The sequence below is a fragment of the Nomascus leucogenys genome, chromosome 18 (assembly GCF_006542625.1).
Source record: "Nomascus leucogenys isolate Asia chromosome 18, Asia_NLE_v1, whole genome shotgun sequence".
Lineage (NCBI taxonomy): Eukaryota > Metazoa > Chordata > Mammalia > Primates > Hylobatidae > Nomascus > Nomascus leucogenys.
Genome location: NC_044398.1, coordinates 53,164,182 through 53,185,667, shown reverse-complemented (window position 1 = coordinate 53,185,667; position 21,486 = coordinate 53,164,182). Strand labels below are relative to the sequence as shown.

At 44.0% G+C, this 21,486-nt stretch overlaps 2 long non-coding RNA genes across 2 annotated transcripts in view; one reads left to right on the top strand and one right to left on the bottom strand.

The window, feature by feature from the left end:
• Window positions 1-21,486, top strand: part of LOC101176407 — a 67,506-nt gene that overhangs the window by 35,690 nt on the left and 10,330 nt on the right. The window lies entirely within an intron of this gene.
• LOC100606801 lies at window positions 11,124-18,061 on the bottom strand. The gene is made up of 2 exons (XR_122076.3): window positions 17,779-18,061; window positions 11,124-14,884 (listed from the first exon to the last, which is right to left on the bottom strand). It is a non-coding gene; the product is annotated as an uncharacterized LOC100606801 (long non-coding RNA).

The window sequence follows — 21,486 nt, the reverse complement described above, 5'->3', positions numbered from 1 at the left end:
ATGATCTCAGCTCACTGCAGCCTCGAACTCCTGGGTTCAAGCCATCCTCCTGCTTCAGGCTTCCAAGTAGCTAGGACTAAGGAGTGTCCCACTGCGCCCAGTGAGAACATGATGATGGATCCATCTACTTCCTTGTGACTGTGTGCACAACGAAGAAAACTGTTTCCTGTACTATGGGATGGAGGAGCTCCTGCCCATCTGAAAGCTGGAATTTGGAGTTGAGTTCAAACATGTTCACCCCCAAAAGCACTGGTGGTTGTATATTTGATGCAAAGTGAGACCCTGCCACACCCAATCTCTGCCTGAAACACAATCATAATGACATCAGATGATAATACTGGAGTGACTAATGATTGTGACCTCATTAAAAGAAAAAGGAGACTACTTCCTGCTGATTAGAGGGATGGTAGCCATGGATTCGTCATGGCAAAGACAGGCACGGTTGGATCTGTCACTCATTTATCTCTTCCTGGTTTTTAAATTGCCAGAAGAAAAGATTTATGAAAAATGTCTGTGACTTCTCGTTCTCCCTGGGAGATAATCTGGTTTTCAGCCTCCCTCTCCAGCACCCCACTCCCAGTTAATTGCCTTAACAGCCAGACAGGATTACTGGAGACCTTGTTTCTTAGAGTGGTCTTCATAAAATAATACTGTAAAGTTTGGGTTCATTTTGTCTTCTCTGTGCTGTGCAAATTAACTTTGATTTTAGACATTTTTGTAGATGCAGGACTGGGGTGATTAGAATAAAAACCACAAAAGCACTTCAGTGTCAACTTCTTAATTGTATGTAATTTTCACAAGCAATGACTGCAGGTGAGCCCTACCTGTTTCTAGGTAGATCTGCATGATCCCTCCCTGAGCCTGAGATTGGCCATCTTTCCTCATGTCCAACCAAAGTGATTGCCTGTCCTTTGAAACATTTGCTCTTAGTTATTCTCACTGACATCTCCATCAGCAGAATGGATAACCAGGGATGTCGATATTTCATGAGTTTACAAAAAAGCATCACTCATTTAAATTGTTCGTGTTTCGTTTAAATTAAGATCCTCAGAGAGAGAGACCTAATACCTTAGTAAAGTTTTACCAATAGGCATATTAGAGAAAACTCATCCATAGCTCCTCCTGAAAGGCAGCCTGGTATGGCTTAGGAATCATTTGAGCATACACACACACACACACACACGATTGAAGTAAAAAGAAGACAAACATGTATGTATATATACACATATACATAGTGTATATATGCATATATACGTATATGTATATATGTATGTGTGTATATATATACACATATATACACACACACACACACACACACACAGTTGATCCTTAAACAATGCAGGGACTAAGGGTGCTGAACTCCTGTGCACATGAAAATCTGCATATAACTTTTTTTTTTTGAGACCAAGTCTCGCCCTGGCACCCAGGCTAGAGTGCAGTGGTGTGATCTTGGCTCACTGCAACTTCTGCCTCCCGGGTTCAAGGAATTCACGATTCTTGTGCCTCAGCCTCCCGAGTAGCTTGGATTACAGGCTTGAGCTACCATGTCCGCCAAACTTTTGTACTTTTAGTAGAGACGGGGTTTCGCCATGTTGGCCAGGCTGGTGTCGAACTCCTGACCTAAAGCAATTTTCCCACCTTGGCCTCCCAAAGTGCTGGGATTACAGATGTGAGCCACTGCATCCGGCCTACATGTAATTTTTTTTTTTTTTTTGAGATGGAGTCTCACTCTTGTTGCCTAGGCTGGAATGCAGTGGTGCCACCTTGGCTCACTGCAACCTCCGCCTCCCAGGTTCAAGCAATTCTCCTGCCTCAGCCTCCCGTGTAGCTGGGATTACAAGCGCCTTCCACCACGCCTGGCTAATTTTTGTATTTTTAGTAGATATGGGGTTTTGCCATGTTTGCCAGGATGGTCTCAAACTCCTGACCTCAGGTGATCCACCAGCCTTGGCCTCCCAAAGTGCTGGGATTACAGGCATGAGCCACTGCACCTGGCACATGTAACTTTTGACTCCCTCAAAACTTAATGACTAATAGCCTCCTGTTGGCTGGAAGCCTTAACCAGTAACACAGATGGTCAATTAACACATATTTTGTATGTTATATGTATTCTATACTGTATTTGTGTAATAAAGTAAGCTAGAGATAAGAAAATAGTATTGAGAAAATCATGAGGAAGAGAATGTATGTTTAGTATTCATTAAATGGAGGTGGATGATCATAAAGGTCTTTATCGTCATCATCTTCGTGATGAGTAGGCTGGGGAGGAAGAGGAGGGGTTGGTTTTGTTGTCTCAGGGGTGGTAGAGGCGGAAGAAAATCCTCATATAAGAGGACTCTTGCAGGTCAAACCTGTGGTGGTTACGAGGCAACTCTATATCTGTATACAATATCATTTCTATTATTAAATAAGTATATTACCTTCAATGAATCACTTGACCTCCCCAAACTTTAGTTTTCTAATCATCATGCAAGAAGTGAATTAGTTGACTTTTTTTTTAGACTTCAAAGTCACCTCTATAAGTATCAAACCCAGAAATGCTTTCTAAAAAGCCTCCAGCATGGGAGAAAGATGTAGGCCAGAAGACTAATAAATCAGTCTAGTCTTTCCACGTTCTTCTGCCTGCTTTTATTCTGGCTGAGCTGGCAGCTGATTACATGGTGCCCACCCAGATTGAGGGTGGGTCTGCCTCTCCCAGTCCATTGACTCAAATGTTAATTTCCTTTGACAACACTCTCACAGACACAACCAGGAACAATACTTTGCATCCTTCAAACCAATCAAGTTGACACTCAGTATTAACCATCACAGGGAAGCATCCATTTCTTTGTCTTTTCTTGCTTTTAAAGGTTGCCTCCTCATAGTTCCTTCCTCTGTCTTCAAAGCCAGCAGCAAAGATTTGTTCTCTGACATCTGCTTCCATCATCATATCTCATTCTCCAAGTCCCTTTTGTAAGGACCCTTGTGATTACATTGGGCCACTAGATAATCCGGGATAATCCGGGATAACCTCTCCTTCTCTTGATACTTCACTCAATCACAACTGCAAAGTCCCTCTTCCCACGTAAGATTCATGGGATCCAGGAATTAGGATGTGAACACCTTTAGGGGGCCACCCTTCAGTGTATCACTCTAGAATATAGTTTTAGGCAAACATAGCGAGGTATGAGGTTGGTGCAAAAGTAATTGCGGTTTTGCCATTCCTTTCAATGGCAAAAATCGCAATTACTTTTACACTAGCATAATACATTACAGCATGAATAGAATGCTACCATTCGTGTAAAAAAGGCAGGGGGGAGGATAGATATCTAATATGTGTTCTTATATGCATAAAATATCTCTGGAAAGAGACACAGGAACTCAGTAACAGTGATTTTGGTCAAGCATGGTGGCTCATGCCTGTAATCTCAGCACTTTGGGAGATGAGGCAGGTGGATCTCCTGAGCCCAGGAGTTCGAGACCAGCCTGGGAAACATGGCAAAACCGTGTCTCTACCAAAAAAAAAAAAGTTAGCCAGGAGTGATTATGTGCACCTGTAATCCCAGCTACTTGGGAGGTTGAGGAATGAGAACCACTTGAGCCCAGGAGGCAGAGGTTGCAGTGAGCTAAGATTGTGCCACTGCTCTCCAGCCTGGGTGATAGAATGAGACCCCATCTCAAACAAAACAAAACAAAATACCAAAAAACAGTGATTCTGAGGTGGACTGGGTTTATGAATGGGAAAAGAATTTATATGTTGGTTTTTACTTTTATGTCATTTATTTTTTATGTTTTTGAGACAGGGTCTGGTTCTGTCACACAGCCTGGAACAGTGGCATGATCATAGCTCATTGCAGCTTCCAACTTCCAGGCTCAAGTGATCCTTCTGCCTCAGCCTCCTGAGTAGCTGGGACTACAGGTGCATTCCACCACACCTGGCAAATTTTTAAATTTTTTTTTCCTGGAAACAGGGTCTTGCTATGTTGTCCCAGCTGGTCTCAAACTCCTGGCCTCAAGCCATCCTCCCTTCTCAGCTTTCCAGAGCACTCGGTTTGCAGGTGTGACATGCCACTCCTGGCCTTTTTCCTTTTAAAATAGAATAAATATCTACCATAAAAAAGCTAAGCCATGCTACCACCTTCCTTCTTACCAAACCTTCACAAGAGTTTTGATTGGCAGACTCTTGCCTACGGTGTGAAAAAGAGAGAATGCAAATGACAGGAGAGAAACCAGGTTCAATGCTCATCCCCAGATTAGCTTTTCAGCACCAGGCCAGTTGAACATTGACTTGCCCTTCACAGCCAGGCCTCTGTAGGAGATTCTGCTAACTTATCCCTGCACCTTAGCTTAGGCTCTCAAAAAAAGCTCTTGGCAAAGACTCACCAGAAATCAAAGACAACTGTCTCCTGAGCTCTGAGACAGTACTGCTTCTTGAAATTCTTTGAGGAGACATAGGCAAGAAATTTTCTGCTAGCATTCCATCTTAAACTCTCCTTCTCATAGAATAATATACCTTCAGGGCTTAAAAATCATTGGGTTAAAATTTGTCCTAAAGATGAGCAAACTGAGACCTAAAGAGATGGATATAGATGATTGTTACAGATTGATACGGATGATTGTTACAGATGTACAGATGATACAGAGACTTAGAGACCGATACAGATGATTAATACAGAAGTCACCTTTGGCAACAAATGCAATATGTGTTTACTTATTATTAAACAATTATTTCTTTGTAATTTGGTAATGATTGCTTTATTTATTGTTGCACGTTGACAATGTTTCAGGCCACATGCTGGGCTTCAGGGAGGATAAGATGCTGCAGCCTGCTCCCAGGAAGTTTCCAGTTGAGCTGGCATTTGCAGACCAAGTGACACTTGCCATTGAGAGGGGTGGACCCAGTGTCCTGGCTTGAGAGGCCAGACTCTTAAGTAAATAAATGACAAGACTCACGCAGTACGCAGTCTGTGATCTGATGCTTGACTAATGAGTTCACGTTTGTGAGGAGCCTGGCATTCAAGGATAAAGGAAGAGGACAGCAGGAGAAATGAGAATGCCTGACATATTTTGGGAGCCATGTGTGGTTCCATAGCTGCGGAGGGTAAAATTCCAGCAGGAAGGATGAGGACAGAAAGCTGAGAGGCAGGCGGTCAAGATCACAAAAGGTCTCATATATCTTCTTATGTTTAGATTTTGTTTTTGCTCCCTACCCAAATCATAGGGGTGACAAATTTTCTAAAAAGGGCCAAATAGTAAACATTTTAAGGTTTGCAGGTGACCTACCTCTCTGTCACATACGGTTATTTACTTATTTATTTAGAGACAGGGTCTCTTCTGTGGCCCAGGCTGCAGTGCAGTGGTGGGATCACAGCTCACTGCAGACTTGAACTCCTGGGCTCTAGTGATCCTCCTGCCTCAGCCTCCCAAATAGCTGGGACCACAGGTGCATACCCCCTTGCCAGGCTAATTTTATTTATTCTTTTATAGAGATGAGGTCTTGCTATGTTGCCCAGTCTGGCCTTGAATCCTGGTCTCAAGTAATCCTCCTGCCTCAGCCTCCCAAAGTGCTGAGATGATAGTTGTGAGCCACTGTGCCTGGTCACATATTTCTTTTTAAATTAAATTAAAAATTTTATTTTTGAGATAGAGTCTCACTCTGTCACCCAGGCTAGAGTGCAGTGGTGCCATCTCAGCTCACTGCAAGCTCCACCTCCCAGGTTCACGCCATTCTCCTGCCTCAGCCTCCCGAGTAGCTGGGACTACAGGCGGCCACCACCATGCCTGGCTAATTTTTTGTAATTAAATTTAATTTTTTACAACCCTTTAGACATGTAAAAACCATTCTTAGTTCACTGGCCAGATTTGGCCCATAGGGTCATAGTTTGCTGACAGCCATAGGTGATGGGAAACCACTGGAGATTTTTTTTTTTTTTTTTTTTGAGATGGGTCTTGTTCTGTCGCCCAGGCTGGAGTGCAGTGGCGCGATCTCGGCTCACTGCAAGCTCCACCTCCTGGGTTCACGCCATTCTCCTGCCTCAGCCTCTCCGAGTAGCTGGGACTACAGGTGCCCGCCCCTACACCCGGCTAATTTTTTGTATTTTTAGTAGAGACGGGGTTTCACCGTGGTCTCGATCTCCGGACCTCGTGATCCGCCCCCCTCGGCCTCCCAAAGTGCTGGGATTACAAGCGTGAGCCACCGCGCCCGGCCTACCACTGGAGATTTTTAAGAGGGAAATAGACATGATCGGATTTGGGCTTTGGAAAGATCATTCTGGTGGCAGCTGTACAGCAGAGAGACTGGGGGTGTAGGATGAGTCGAGGGGCTAGGCATATGTAGAAGAAGACCTCTAAGGAAGTTATTGCAACAGTCCAGGGAAAAATAATGAGGACCAGGACCAGGTGGTGGCTGTGACCTAACTTCTTGATAGCTGGGCTGAAGGGAGGTTGCAGCAAAGAATGAGAACGCCTTTGCACATATAATGGTGTTACCTCTCTCTCCTCCTCCTTCCCACCAATCCCGTGGGACAGTCTTCTTGTCCATTTGGGGTGGGGGTGACAAGTGGTGGAAGGGCACCATTAGCTGAGGCCCCCTCTTTCCAGGCATGGCTCTACCCCATTGAGCCCTCCAAGATCTTGGAGTAGGACTCCCCTTTCCCATGGGCCCACTCTGCCCAGCTTCTCTGCAGCCAGCCCCCTGGGTGAGACCTGGTGTCCTGCCTCCTTCTCAGTCTGCATGCTAAGATACGCTGACTCTCCCATCTTAGGGTCAAACAGTCTCATTTTCTCTCTCAAATAAGCATCTGCACAGAGCATTTGACTGCATCTGCCAGCCCCAGGTCTTAGCCCCAGCTAACTTTATTCTAATTGCCCAGAGTGAAAACTGTTATACCTTCCATCCCATTTCTTTTGTTCGCCACCAAGAACAGTCTCCCGTTTCAGGTGTAAAAGGCAGGCAAGGCAAAAGTGATTCTGGGTAGGGGTGAAGTCATTTCTAATCCTTAGCTCATGATGATTACATCTTCCCTTCTTGTGGGAAAAGGGCTGCCTCCCAGCGATGTGTGTACATCCCTTTGAATGTTTCTTGTCACTTAGATTTCTTACACTATTTACTGACCTGGCTCCGTGGGCCCATCTCCCTTGCCTTATCTGTGAGTCTCATTTCTCTGCAAGAGTCTCTTTCATCTCCTCGGGGGTTATCTGTTCCCCACCAGGACATGAATACTTTTTTTTGTTTGTTTGTTTTTCTTGCAGTTCCCATGGTAGAATTCATGCCCTCTTAACTTTGGTTTCCTTCTCAAATACTCGATTGCAATTTCTTGAATTACTTCCTTCATAGTGCGTTTCTCAGTCTGATAAGCATGCATGCATTCAAATGCTCCAAATACATGACGGCAAACTCAGTTTTCGACTTTCCTCTCTTTTGCTATTTTGCCTGATGAAAAATTTGTTGCTGAGTTTTGGGGATATAAGTGGTTTCTCTTCAGCTGTGCTTGGCAGGGGTGAAGGTCGCACATAATATTGTGTCTAGTCCTTGTTTAGACAACTCTGTTTTGGGGGCGTGATCACCCCCATTTGAATAATACTCAGCAGTGTTTTCCACAGAGAATACTTTCTCTTTTTCCCATAGCTGCTTTAGAGAGTAGCTCTGTTGCCTGGGTTTTTCTTTATGTTCTTTATTGTTTGCATACATTGTGTTATTCTTTGTATCATCAGCCGATTGTCTTATGAATCTATCCAAACATAAGAGTCAGATAATTATAGTTGGATCTTAAACTCTTTATCTGAGATGATGCGAATGTGGCAAGAGACCTCTTGGATTATCCACGTTGGTTCTAAATTAAACCATTTTGCTCTGTCGTCTTCATGGGTAGCAGCGATGATAGTGATGATGGCGGTCTGAACAATTTTTAGCTAACGTTTATTTACCCGGTGTTTACCATATGCCAGCTATGGGGCTAAGTTCTTTATTTATATTACTCCATTTAGTCCTCAGAAGAGCCCTCTGGATTACAGATGTTCATCATCTCATTTTACAAATGAGGAAACAGACAGAGACTTTAATGCACTTACCCAGGACTGGATGATAGCACCGGGCTTCGACTGTGCCTATCAGCTCATGTGTCACTAACTGGAGTAATCGTACATACAGGTACATTTTATTTAGGCATCACCAAAGGATGTGTTGAAGCATGCGAATATGAGTTACAATACTTGGGTTTGTGTTGTTTTATGGTCTCACCCCTCACTGCTCCCTAAAAGTGCAGATGAGGAGTTTCACTGTTTCTGGGATCAGGCTTTCCTTAATGTATAGGAGAAAACATCCCCTCCCCTCCGACCAACCACCAAATGGAGCCTTTGCACAAGCGGAAGTCAGAGCCCAGAGCCCGCATCTCCTTTAGGAGGCACAGTGCCCAAGGCCCCAGTGGTTTTTAGGGACCTGCAATAATGTTTTAATTTCTTTCAAAATTAGAAGAAGAAAGCCAGGTGCAGTGCTCATACCTGTAAGCCTGATTAGACTCTCATGCCATTTCCTCCCGTGTTTATCTATGGATTCCCTGCTTTCTCCATCTGACATTTACTCATCATGTTGGAGACACCAGGTTTTGCCCACTCTGCCACTGCCAACCCCTGGAACAGAGACTGTAAGACACAGCCCTGGGAGATCAGGTCAGAAGACCAGGACAAAGGTTTCCTTGAGCGTTGCAGCTTCACAGGTCTTTGAAATGCTACAGGGATTTTCCTGAGATTTATACTTAAAATCCAGTGTTTCTCAGGACAATATAAATTTTGAGCGGAATGGGGATTTTAGAGAAGATCAAATCTAAAGTTCATTTCATAGATGTGGAAATAAAAACAAACACAGGGGGCTTGAATTACTTGTTCAAGGTCATACATTGAATGACTTCCAGAGCAAGACTTGAAGCTTACATCCCTGACTCCTAATAGCACGCTTTTTACCTGAAGTCATTAATAAAACGAAGTCTAGATTGTCCCCTCTTCTTTTCGTTCATTGGATAATTCGTTTGTCTCCAAACTTTTTTTCCGAACACTCCTTTGTGCCTGTGGACGTTCCAGACTTCAGATGACCTGTTCTCCTTGAGACGTCACATTTCTATTGACCGTATTTAGTGGCATTTCTGATTTTATTAGTAAATTGAAACACTAGAACCGTCATCTTTCCTAACTAGAACTTTTAAAAATGAAAACAAGGATAATAATAGTCTGTGTTTGCAGTTCTGGTTTTGGACACTTCTAGATGTGTTTCCTGGGGAGTTTCTTTCTCCATTTATTGAACTCTATGTAAGTTCTTTTTTTAAAAAATTTATTTGAATTTTGATATGTAAATAAATACCTTGTTTTTAATAATTTCCACTTTTGTTTTAGGTTCAGGGGTACATGTACAGGCTTATCACCTGGGTAGACTGCGTGATGCTAAGGTTTGGCGTACAATTGATTTCATTACTCAGGTACTGAGCACAATACCCAGTGGTTCACTTTGCCTCCTGTTCTTCCTCCTCCTGTAGGAGTCCTCAGTGTCTGTTGTTCCCAGCCTTCTGTCCATGTGTACCTAGTGTTCAGGTCCCACTTATAAGTGAGAACATGTGTTATTTGGTTTTCTTTTCCTGCATTAGTTTAAGATAATGGCCTCTGGTCGTGGTGGCTCATGCCTGTAATCCCAGCACGTTGGGAGGCTAAGGCAGGCAGATTACCTGAGCTCAGGAGTTTGAGACCAGTGTGGGTAACATGGGGAAATCCTATCTCTACAAAAAAATACAAAAAATTTGCCGGGCATGGTGGTGTGTGCCTATAGTCCCAGCTACTTGGGGGGCTGAGGTGGGAGGATCGCTTGAACCCAGGAGGTTGAGGCTGCAGTGAGCTGACATTGTGCCACTTCACTCCAGCCTGGGTGACAAAGTGAGATCCTGTCTCAATAAAATAATAATAATAATAATAATGGCTTCTAGCTGAATCCATGTTGCTGCAAAGGACAAGATTTCATTTTCTTTTATGGCTTTGTAGTATACCATGGTGTATACGTACCACATTTTCTTTATCCAGTCTACCATTGATGGGCACCTGGGTTGATTCCCTGTCTTTGCTATTATGAATAGTGCTGCAATACACATGCAAGCACAGGTGGCTTTTTGGCAGAACCATTTATTTTTTTTTTGGCTATATACCAAGTAATGGGATTGATGGGTAGAGTGGTAATTTGGCTCTTTCTTTTAAAAATAGAATGTGCTGGGTGCAGTATGGCACTTGAGCTGTTGTGCTCTTTACTGTGCTCTTTACTCTGAATGTCACACTGTCTCAAGGGTGTCGTGAGATGATTCAGCTTCAGGCTGCAAACTAGTAACTCCTTGGTACTGAATGAAGCTTTGCCCAAACACCTGCCTACTTTCAGGGGCTGTCCCAGGTCACAAGATTATGTCAGCCTCATGCTGGTTAAATCTTCTGTTCTGAATTCAGCAAAATAGAAAGCAGAGGCGTAAGGCCCTAGACTAGGGCAATAATTTGGGTGGTGTCATAGATAGGGGATTGTTTTACTGAGCGTCAAAGGTGATGTGTAGGGCTAGCTGATTTCTTAAAACCATGCAGACTTGGCTTAATGATCTTTTTCTGGCCCCACTGCTGTATCCTAAGGCATTGGATTGTGGAACTGATGGGAGACTTGGGTTTACTGGGGGTGGCTCCTGGGATGTGGAAGTGTATGAGAGACTGGCTAAAAGCCTAATGAATAGATTTCAGGTGATTTCCAGGAATACATATTCAATGTGCCACTTTTTGTTGAAAAATGAATAAACAGAGCATCTGGGAATGAATAAAGCACTTAGCAGAGTGTTTCCCCATTGGCAGAGGGTGAGGAGCCTATGTGTGCTTGGAGCCTCTGGGAGATGCGGGAACAAGGAGTGTTTTGTTGGGATTGAAGAACACTGGGATGCTTTCTGTGCATCACACAAGCCTCTGCACCATAACTCTGAATTCAGCACGGAGATCGTTTCATTTCCAGGGCTTTTTTTTTTTTCTTTTCTGAACTCGACACAGCCCTTTGACTTGATTTTAGACCTCACTTTCATGGCCAAAGCATACATCCAGGAGGAATAGTTACCTTTTCTTTTCTTAAAACAGGGACAACAACAGTGTACTGGCTGAATCTTGTATTTATGAAGCGACATTTCCACATCTGCTTTGTGAATTTCTTTCTTAGTCAAGTGGTCATAAAAAAGAGGAAGATAAAAACAAATGAAAAGAAATGGGAGTAATTTAAGTCAAGAATAACTTCCTTTTTATTAGATTTAACTTGAAACCAAGTATCATATTTATATAAATACTGTGGAAAATATTTAACCTATTCATAAAGGTTAAGTAACTAACTGATAAGCTTTGTAGGAAAAGTATGTTTAAATGCTCCCATTAAATTATAACCGGGCCAGGCAATTTTTCAACTTTTCAAATACATACCTTTAGAAAACTGAATAGAAACGTGAGGAACAGCAAGAATTTCTCGTGAACAAATACAACAGTTCATTGTAGAAATTATTGCTACTTTATGTATCAGAGGGCACAGAGTGAGTCAAAAAGTCAAAATAACAGGACTTAGAAGAAAGTGTTAATGATACAATTCAGTCTTCAGTAAAGACTAAGACAAATTACTTCAGCAGCTGGCTGAAGAAATCCAAGGGCAAGGTATTTTAGCTGGTGCTCTTTTCCTATAAATAATACACAAAATGATTAGAAGATTGAGGGGTTTGGAGAGGTACACAGAACCGTGAGACTGGGAAATGTTTATATGAATACAGGTTAGATGATGACACCTTTTTGTAGATTTCCTCTTTGAATAGAATGAAATTATCCTCCAAACCAGGAGAGTCTGAGAGTGAAAGGGGACAAGATTAATGACTATGCCAGGATAACAGGCATAACCCAGGACTGTTACGAGAAAATTGGAACATGTGTCCACCCTTTCTCCGAATCTATTTTTAGAGCTAACAATTTAAATATGTAGAGAATTACATAGTTCTCCTAAGTCCTTCTTTGTTTTTGTGGGAGCTGAGAGATCCTACATTTTTAAGGACTTGTGTTATTTCTGTTGCATTCAAGAGAAAAATGCTCACAAAATGATCAATTAAAAAAAAAAGTACAACTAAAAATGGAATCCTAGAGTGGCCTCAGCCGCCTGGTGGGAGCGGGTGAAGGGAAGCCAAGAAGCCGGTCTGGGGAAGAGCTCGCAGTGCTCCACGGGGAAGGAGAGACGAGGTTGGGTCACTCTGCTCATTGCCAGAGGCTGGCATGCTGCTTTTCTAACAGGACCGTCCAGCTCTCAGCCCTCACCGTCACCAGACAGCGGCTGCCAAGCAGATGGAGCCCGCACCTGTGCATACTCTCTGTCAAAAAGACTTCCAGAAGCTGTTGTGTCAATAACAAAGTCTCAAAAAATATATGCCCCACAAAACCACCCACACTAAAGATCATTCTTGAGTCTGATTTGAAAACTAGGGTCCAGTTCTGCAGAGGCATTCAAGTGGCCAGATGCCACCCTCATAGCCAGATCCATAGGTCCCCTCCATCATGCCAGGGAAAATGCTCCACTCACCACACTCAGCTTCTGCTTCCGGTTTCAGTGGTCTGTCTGTATTGGAGGGGTTTTAAAGCTAGAGGGGCCTTCACCCACTTACTCTCATTCACAGATCTGAATATGGAGATCTAGAGGGGAAATCGACGTGCACTAAGTCAGAATAGAGTCAACAAGAAAACAAGACAAGCAATGACCATGCCCCTAGTGTATAAGGGTATCTGGAGAGCTGCTAGGGTTACAGAGATGAAGAAAACATAGTCCTATAGTTCAATCTAGCAAGGTAGACAGTCTCTTTGTAGGCGGGACCAGGCTTCCCTGCAGCAGAAGGAAACTTGAAATCAGGGTAATGAGCCCCACCAGGGACGGGCCATCATGCTGCCCTGAGAGGATCGTGCGTGGACACAGGGCTTTGACTGGCTTTGACCCTCTAGCTATGCTGTAAGGCCAGGTGGAACCTGGAGTGGCCTGAGCTGGGGGCTGCCGTGAACTCTTTCCACTTTTCCAAGGCACTGTGTTAAGTAATGTCACTTTCTATTTGCACAGCAAAATCAGGGACACGGTTTTCTAGAACTTGCGGTGCCTTTCCTCCCCCAGCATAACGGATGGTTTACCCTGGTTGGCGAGCCCTTGTTTGTGTTAGAGGTGGAACACTCTGCAGAGTTCCGAGTGGTCAGTTGTGGCCCACATGCCAGTGGAGAATAGAGGCAGAGCTGTGGAGCCCTCAAGAGCCACGGAGGACCTGCTGCTCACCACGAAATGCCTCCTCAACTGCTGCTGGCCCACCTGTGGGCAGCAGTAATTAGTGATATACAGAATCCTGGGACCAGTGCCAGTGACCCTAGGGATACTCTGGGTGAGCTGGGCGTGCACTGCTCTGATGGCCTCTCTGGTCAGGAGACGACACGCAGTGAGAAGGAGGGAAGGGCTGGCCCAAAGGGCTTCAGTCTAAGTTGAGGCCCACAGAAAGCCTGTGCCAAGATGCAGCCAGCAGCCCACACCAGTGGTAGCTACCTGTTATCCATGCTGGGGCCAGTCCTTGATTGCTCCAAATACTGTGCTTGAAGGTTCTAATGGAAATGAGCAGGTCTTCTGATCAGGACCTAACCTAGGTGAGCTTCTGAAAAAAGCATGAAAAAGCAGCCTCCTGAACTTTCCCAAGTGACTGATGTGAAGCACATCCTGCATGCTTCACAGCATGGAGATCTTCCAGTGCACACCACGGACGATGTGAATGACAGCATGGACCATCAGCAACCCGCAGAGCTGGCCGACCAAGAAGTTGTAAATCAGACGCCACACACACACAAAAAAAAGACAAGAAGGCCTCAAGTCCCGAATATTCGAACTGGAGTAGGCGAGTAGCTTCCGTGACTCACGCTCTGCTGAGCACCCTTCATCTGCACCAGGAAAGACAACATGGAAAATGAGGACTTGGCAGTGGAGAGGAACAGGGAAGCAGAACAGGGTTGTACCCCAGCATCGTGGCCCAAGTCCTGCTGCAAGAATGAAGGACAACGGTGATTTAGCTGCTTCCTTCGAATGTCGCGAGGGAAAGACTGGTAAAGCAGACATACAATTGTGAGAAGAAACCCAGAGGAGTACAGAACTCACAGCACAAGTCCAAGGTCTGCTCAGCGAGCAGGTCTCTCTGCAGGGTTCAAAGGCACAGCTGGAGAGGGACCTCCCGAAGCTGCAGCCAACGCTTTCCACTCTGCCTGAACTGCCCTGAAAACACATGAAGGAGCCTCAGGGGGAGTCCATGGAGAAGGATGTCTACTGCCTGCACCTCAGAGACTTCGTAAAGTGCAGGAAAATGGAACTGCTCTTGTCACATCAGCAAGCTTTAAGAAAAGATGTGTCCCAAGACTTGGCCCAGGAATTGAAGGATGACACAGTTTTCAGAGGGAGATCCTCTTCTATGAGAAAACAGCCCAGGACGGCTGGATGACCGCCACGTCCACTGAGATAGCAAGACCTCTGGAAAGAAGATGACCATAATAGGCAGAAGCCAGCTGACTGCGAGGCCAAGTTCCACCCTTTCCTGAGCAGCCCTTTGGCTCCTCGGCCTCCACCTGCAGCCCACAGGGGCCTGGAAGTGCCGGGGGACCGTGGTCCTCCACACCCAGAGACTTGGCAGAACATCAGTTGATGCTGCTCCCTTTAAAACACTTTTGACTGCTCTCTGGTTTAGCTACTGTTCATTAGTTGATGCTCAAACTGTTCTTACTGAAGTTTGATTGATAGCCTTAGACTCTAAGGCACAAATAAAGATGGTGTAATATAAAAAAAATTTTTTTTAAGTGAAAGGAACTTTGTGGTGCAGGAAATCTGAAACACAAAACAAACAAAAAAACTGAATCTTTAGCGGGTTCACCAAGAAGTGAAAATCACATACAACCCTGTCACCCAGAGGCAACCATGATTGCCTTCTGTTTTTTACCAATTTAAAAATTTCTATTCTTATTAGATGTATACAGTTTTATATCGATGTGATTCTACCATATGGGTTGCTTAATAGCCTGCTTTTGGTCACTTTAATTAATGTTAATTTGTTAATATTATTAATGTGAATATCTTTGCATTCAATGAGTATGTTATTTTCAGAGGCTGTACAGTATTCCATCTAGTTCAAAAAGTACTATAATTTATTTAACCGATCCCCAATTTATGGACATTTTTTTCCAGTGAAATATAAACAACACTCCATTAAATGTGTAGAGCACTTTTTAATATATTCATTTGTTTATTTCTGTAGAATTTATTCCTAGAAGTGAAATTGCTGAATTACAGAGCATACATATCTAAATACGTATATATGTTTTATATCGATTACAAATACACTTGTATGTATTACTATTTTAATGTAAATGATTTTATATGTATTTAAAATGCCAATGTGATTGTTAGTTTTATGGGTCAACTAACTGGGTTAAACGATACCCAGATAGCTGGTAAAATATTATTTCTGGGTGTGTCTGCAGGGTGTTTTGGGAAGAGATTAGCATTTGAATCAGGAGACTGAGTGAGGAAGATTTGCCTTCACCAGTGTAGATGGCCATCATCCAACCACTTTAGGGCCCTGATACAACAAAAAGGTCAAGGAAGGGCAAATTTGCTCTCTCTTCTGCAGCTGGAACATCCATCTTTCCCCCCGTCTTCGGACATCAGAACTCTAGGTTTTCTGGCCTTCAGCCTCCAGACTTGCTCCAGCGCCCCCTGAGCCCCATTCTCCTCTCATTCTCAGGCCTTCTGCTTCAAATTGAGGGTGACAACATTGACTCTCCTGGTTCTCAGACCTCTGGATATGAGACCTCTGGTGCAACTCACCCCTAGCTTCCACCAAACATTCTTAAAATATTTATTGGGGTCAGGTGCAATGGCTCGCACCTACAATCCCGGCGCTTTGGGAGGCCAAGGCAGGACTGCTTGAGGCCAGGAGTTCAAGACCAGCCTGTACAACAAGGTGAGACCCCATCTCTCCAAAAAAAAAAAATATATATATATTCAATATATATATATTGAATATATATGTATGTTATATACAAATATGTATGAATATATATACATATTGAATGTCTATATTGAATATATATATTCTATATATATATATTGAATATAGATATATTCATATAGACATATTCAATATGTATATTCATTTATTTTTGAAACAGAGTCTTGCTCTGTCACCCAGGCTGGAGTGCAATGGCACGATCTCGGCTCACTGCAACACCCACCTCCCGGGCTGAAGCAATTCTCCTGCCTCGGCCTCCCAAGTAGATGGATTACATGCCCACCACCGTGCCCGGTTAATTTTTGTATTTTTAGTAGAGACAAGAGTTTCACCATGTTGGCCAGGCTGGTCTCGAACTCCTGACCTCAGGTGATCTGCTCGCCTCAGCCTCCCAGAGTGCTGGGATTACAGATGTGAGCCATCACGCCCGGCCTGCAAAATATTTAAAAAATTAGTTTGGCGTGGTGACATGCATCTGTAGTCCTACCTACTTGGGAGGCTGAGGCCAGAAGATCATCTGAGCCTGGGGGGTCAAGTTTGCCGTGAGTTATGATCTTGCTGCTGCACTCCAGCCTGGGCAACAGAGTGAAAGTCCGTCTCAAAAAAAAAAGAAACAATTTATTGGCTGTTGGCAATTTTTATGTGAGTTGCTTGTACCTGTCCTATAGGAATTTGATATTTACTCTCTCAGAAAGAAAAGCATGCAAGACAGTCCTCTAAGTCAGTTGCTTCTCCTGCATTTTCCTATTAGCAGCACTATCTGTGCAGTTGCCCAGTATAAAGACCTCAGTTTTGGTTTTCACTTCTCTCAACTTCTACATCCACTCCAAAACTCAGCCTGGTTCATTTCATTTCTGAGATGTTTCTCAAGTAGGTTCTCTTTTCGATGTCCTCAACCCCTGCTCTAGTTGAGGCCCTTCTCTTGTTTTAATTAAGAGGTTCATGGAGATGAAGACCCGAGGCTAGAGTTTGAGTCTCCCCAAGTCCCATAAAGGTACTTATTATTTCCCTTGCTGGACTCTTATTCATCTTTGAATCTGTAGTGCCTGATGCATGATCAAGTATACATAATAGGTCCTTGATAAACAAAGGATGAAATTGTTTTTCTCATCTCCTGTCTCTCTCTTCAATGAATCCTCTATGTTGTTATAATTATCTAGCACACAAATATGATTATGTTACTTTCCTTTTAAGAACTGCTGTAGCTGGGCTCGATGGCTCACATCTGTAATCCCAGTACTTTGGGAGGCCAGGGCGGGAGGATCACTTGAGCCCAGGAGTTCAAGACCAGCCTGGGCAACAGCACGAGACGCTGACTCCAGCTTAAAAAAAAAAAAAAGAAGAATTGTTGCTAGTGTCTCACTGCCTACAGCAGGCTTTCTCAATCTCAGTACCACTGTTTGGCCCAGGTAATTCCTTGATGGGGGAGGCCGTCCTGTGCATTGTAGGATGTTTAGCAGCATCCTTGGCTTCAACCCATGGATGTCAGTAGCACTTCCCTCCCTCCTCCCCTTGGTGAAGACAACCAAATACGTCTCTAGATTTTGACAAATGTTCCCTTCCCTGGAAGGCAAAATTGCCGCTGGTTGAGAACCACTGACTTACAAGAAAAAGTCAAAACTAGTTATCATGTCATTCACGACCTGATCCTAGGCCACCTTTCCCGTCTCATTTCTTGCCTCTCCTGTACCTTCGTGAACGTGCCATGTACCTTAGCGCTGTGTCTTTTCATGTCCTGTGCTCTCAGCACTTCCTTGATTAGGTGGACCAACTGCTACAACCCATAGACAAACGGGTGTTGGCTCAGACACAACTGGTTTGTTTTTGCTCACCTAACAGCGCTCTTTGGTTGAACGTGTTAATGAAACGGACCCCTTCCTAGTCTTTCAGCAGTTAAACGGCCGCGGCCCGAGACTCTACAGTCTTCAAAAACTGCTTCCAAGATGGCCCTGGGGATCATCTCCATTTTACCTAATGAAAGGAGAAAGGACATTGAGAAGCGCACGAAGGACAATGTTATGGCCAGGATTGAAAAAGCTACACATCCCTTGCCGTCTCATTCTAATTGGTTAGAACTCAGTCACATGACCACACTTAACGGCAAAAAACGGATGGAAAACAGTTTAGCTGCGTGCTTAGAAGGAGAACAGAGGTTTTCCTAATCAGCTAACACTCTCTTCCACAACTTACTTATTAGTTCAGCAAAATTATGGTTATTCTTTCAAGCCCAGCTTATATGTCACTCCTAGGATTATAAATTCGAATGTCCCCATGATATCCTATTTTACGTTCTTTGCTTATTCTAGTGCATATTACGATATGATTAGTTATGGCATAAAAATCATTTTTTCCTCATCAAGTTCTGGGACAGTTCCTGGTAGGTGGTCGGTATATATTTGTGAGAAAAAGCAATGAGTAGTATTTAATTGTATATTTAATATTATCTCATGAGAGTGCCTCAAGGACACACCGAATTTTGTCGTTGTTGTTGCTCTTCTAGACTCTGGTCTACGCAGCTGCACTAATACAAAAGTGAGCCAGAATTATTTGCAATTTCTGGCAGCACTCTAGCATCATCTGAGGCCTAGGAGAAGAAGGATGAAGTTCCTTTTAGAGACCTGCTTTCCCAGTCTCCCCAAGCCTCAGGCATCTGCCCTACAAGCTAGCCACAGATTTGTTTTCCACCGGTTTTCCACACTCTCCACTTCCCCTCCCAGCACAGTTCCCTGTGGGCTCAGTGACTTAATCCTCCCACAGAAGATTTGCATTTAAAAGGGAGTGGGCTGGGCGCGGTGGCTCATGCCTCTAATCCCAGCACTTTGGGAGGCTGAGGTGGGCGGATAGCGAGGTCAGGAGTTGGAGACCAGCCTGGCCAATATGGTGAAACCCCGTTTCTACTAAACATACAAAAATTAGCCGGGCATGGTGACGGGTACTTATAGTCCCAGCTACTCCGGAGGCTGAGGCAGAAGAATCGCTTGAACCCGGGAGGCGGAGGTTGCAGCGAGCCAAGATGGTGCCACTGCGCTCCAGCCTGGGTGACAGAGTGCGACTCCGTATCAAAAAAAAAAAAAAGGTAGGTGAGTGAGGAATCACTGGCTGGTTAGTTATATTGGGAAAGACCTAGGGGTCCTGATTTTAAAATGGGCTAAAATGTTGCAGTTGTTTTTTCAAAAATCTACATTTGCAGGGTCTGGTGTGGTGGCTCATGCGTATAATCCAAGCACTTTGCGGGGCTGACGTGGGCGGATGGCATGAGTCCAGGAGATCAAGTCTGCAGTGAGCTGTGATAGTGTCACTGCACTCCAGCCTGGGTGACAGAGTGAGACCTTGTCTCAAAATAGATAAAAATAAATAAATAAATAAAACCCTACATTTGCAATTTAGCATTTCCCTAGGAAACAAAAGTAATAATTACATAGAAAAAAAGTCTGCCATGTACAAATTCTGTAAAATTTGTAAAAAAAAAAAAAAATGGGGCTGGGTGCAGTGGCTTATAGCTGTAATCCCAGTGCTTTCGGAGGCTGAGATGGGAGGATCAATTGAAGCCAGGAGTTTAAGACCTGCCTGAGCAATATAGTGAGACCTTCATCTCTACAATAAAAAAAAAAAAAAAAAAAAAAAATCAATCAGGCATGGTGGGATATGTCTGTAGTCCCAGCTACTCAGGAGGTTGAGGTGAGAGGCTCGCTTGCCCCCAAGAGTTGGAGACTGCAGTGAGCTATGATTGAGCCACTGCACTCCAGCCTGGGGGACAGAGTGAGACCCTGTCTCTGGGGGAAAAAAAAAAAAAAGGCAGAGGGGAGAGGGGAATTTTGTACCTTAGAAATGAATAATCTTTGGAACTCTGGCTTTATCTATCACTGCCAAGGTAAACAGGGATAAGGCCAGGATGTGACTTTGATGCCTGGTGTTCTTATTAACCAAAATGGAGTAAGAATGAAAGTACTTTTGCAGCAAATGTTCAGGGGATTTGAGCACCCATTTAAGGCTGTAACCAAGCCAGAATTTCCTTTTTGAGGCTGGGCAGAATCTGGTCCAAAAACCATGAACAACAGGAATGTTTCTGGTAATTTTTCTCAAATCCACCAGAGGGTTCCCACTGAATTTTCTGACAAACTTAGCCTATACATTGCATCTACAAGACAAGGGAGCATTTATGTAAAGTGTTTCACCCCCACCCCCCAACCTTAGTTACTTTGACAATTCCAACCCTCACTTTCTCCTCTGCTCGGATTGACATCTGAGAAGCAAAACCACAACTGCATACCATTTTATAGATCAGCCTGATTAAAACCAGTTCTCCCTATAGGTCACATCATGTACAAGACACACGGTTTTTGTCAAGAGACCAGCTACCAGCAGAGAAGGTTTTGATGCTATTGCTAGTAAGAAATTAGTAACTAGATCCCTGGTCTCCTTTACGCCAACTTTATAATTATACTGTTTGAGTGGTAAACCAGATCTTTGCGCCAAGGGTAATTTAGAAATTCTAGATCTGTATTCTCTCCCCCCTCCTCCTTTAATGTTCATCCTTGCTGCCTCTCCATCTTCTTCCTTCAAACATATAATTTTTCTCCACTCCCTCCTCACCCTGGCTCCTTGTTTCTGTGACCCTCTGTCACAAAAGGACAAATGCTTCTTATTCTCCCTCATCCTGGGACATCATGGGTAACAATCAAGGAAGTGTATGCAAAAATCTAATTCAGGAGCATGTCCTGGCTCTGCAAGGGCGTCGCCCATTTGGGCTCACCGCTTGCCTCTGGGACTGGAGGTTAACATATGGCCTTATAGTGAGCTTGGGCTGCCCATGTGTCTGCATCCAGGATTTAGCCTCTTTTCTAAGACTAGCTCCACATGGGAGACTACTTTCTAGAATTCTTGAACTCTTCTTGATTCTGCAGCCTTTTCGTACTCTGAGCTCTTTTTATATAGAAACATTTGTTGGCCTGGGTGCAGTGGCTCATGCCTGTATCATAGGGAGGTGGGAGGGTCACTTGAGCCCAGCCTGGGCAATATAGCGAGACCCCATCTCTACAAAAGCATTTAAAAATTAGCGGGTGTGGTGGTGTGCATCTGTAGTCCCAGCTACTTGGGAGGTTGAAGTGGGAGAATTGCTTGAGCCCAGGTGGTTGAGGCTGCAGTGAGCCGTGATTGCGCCACTGCACTCCAGCCTGGGCAACAAAGAGAGATCCTGTCTCTTAAAAAAAAAAATAAGTTTTGTTATATATTAAAAACTGGCTGGGTGTAGTGGCTCATGCTTGTAATCCCAGCACTTTGGGAGGCCAAGGCAGGCAGATCACCTGATGTCAGGAGTTTGAGACAAGCCTGGCCAACCTGGTGAAACCCTGTCTCTACTAAAAATATAAAAATTAGCCGAGCACGGTGGTGCGCACCTGTAATCCCAGCTACTCGGGAG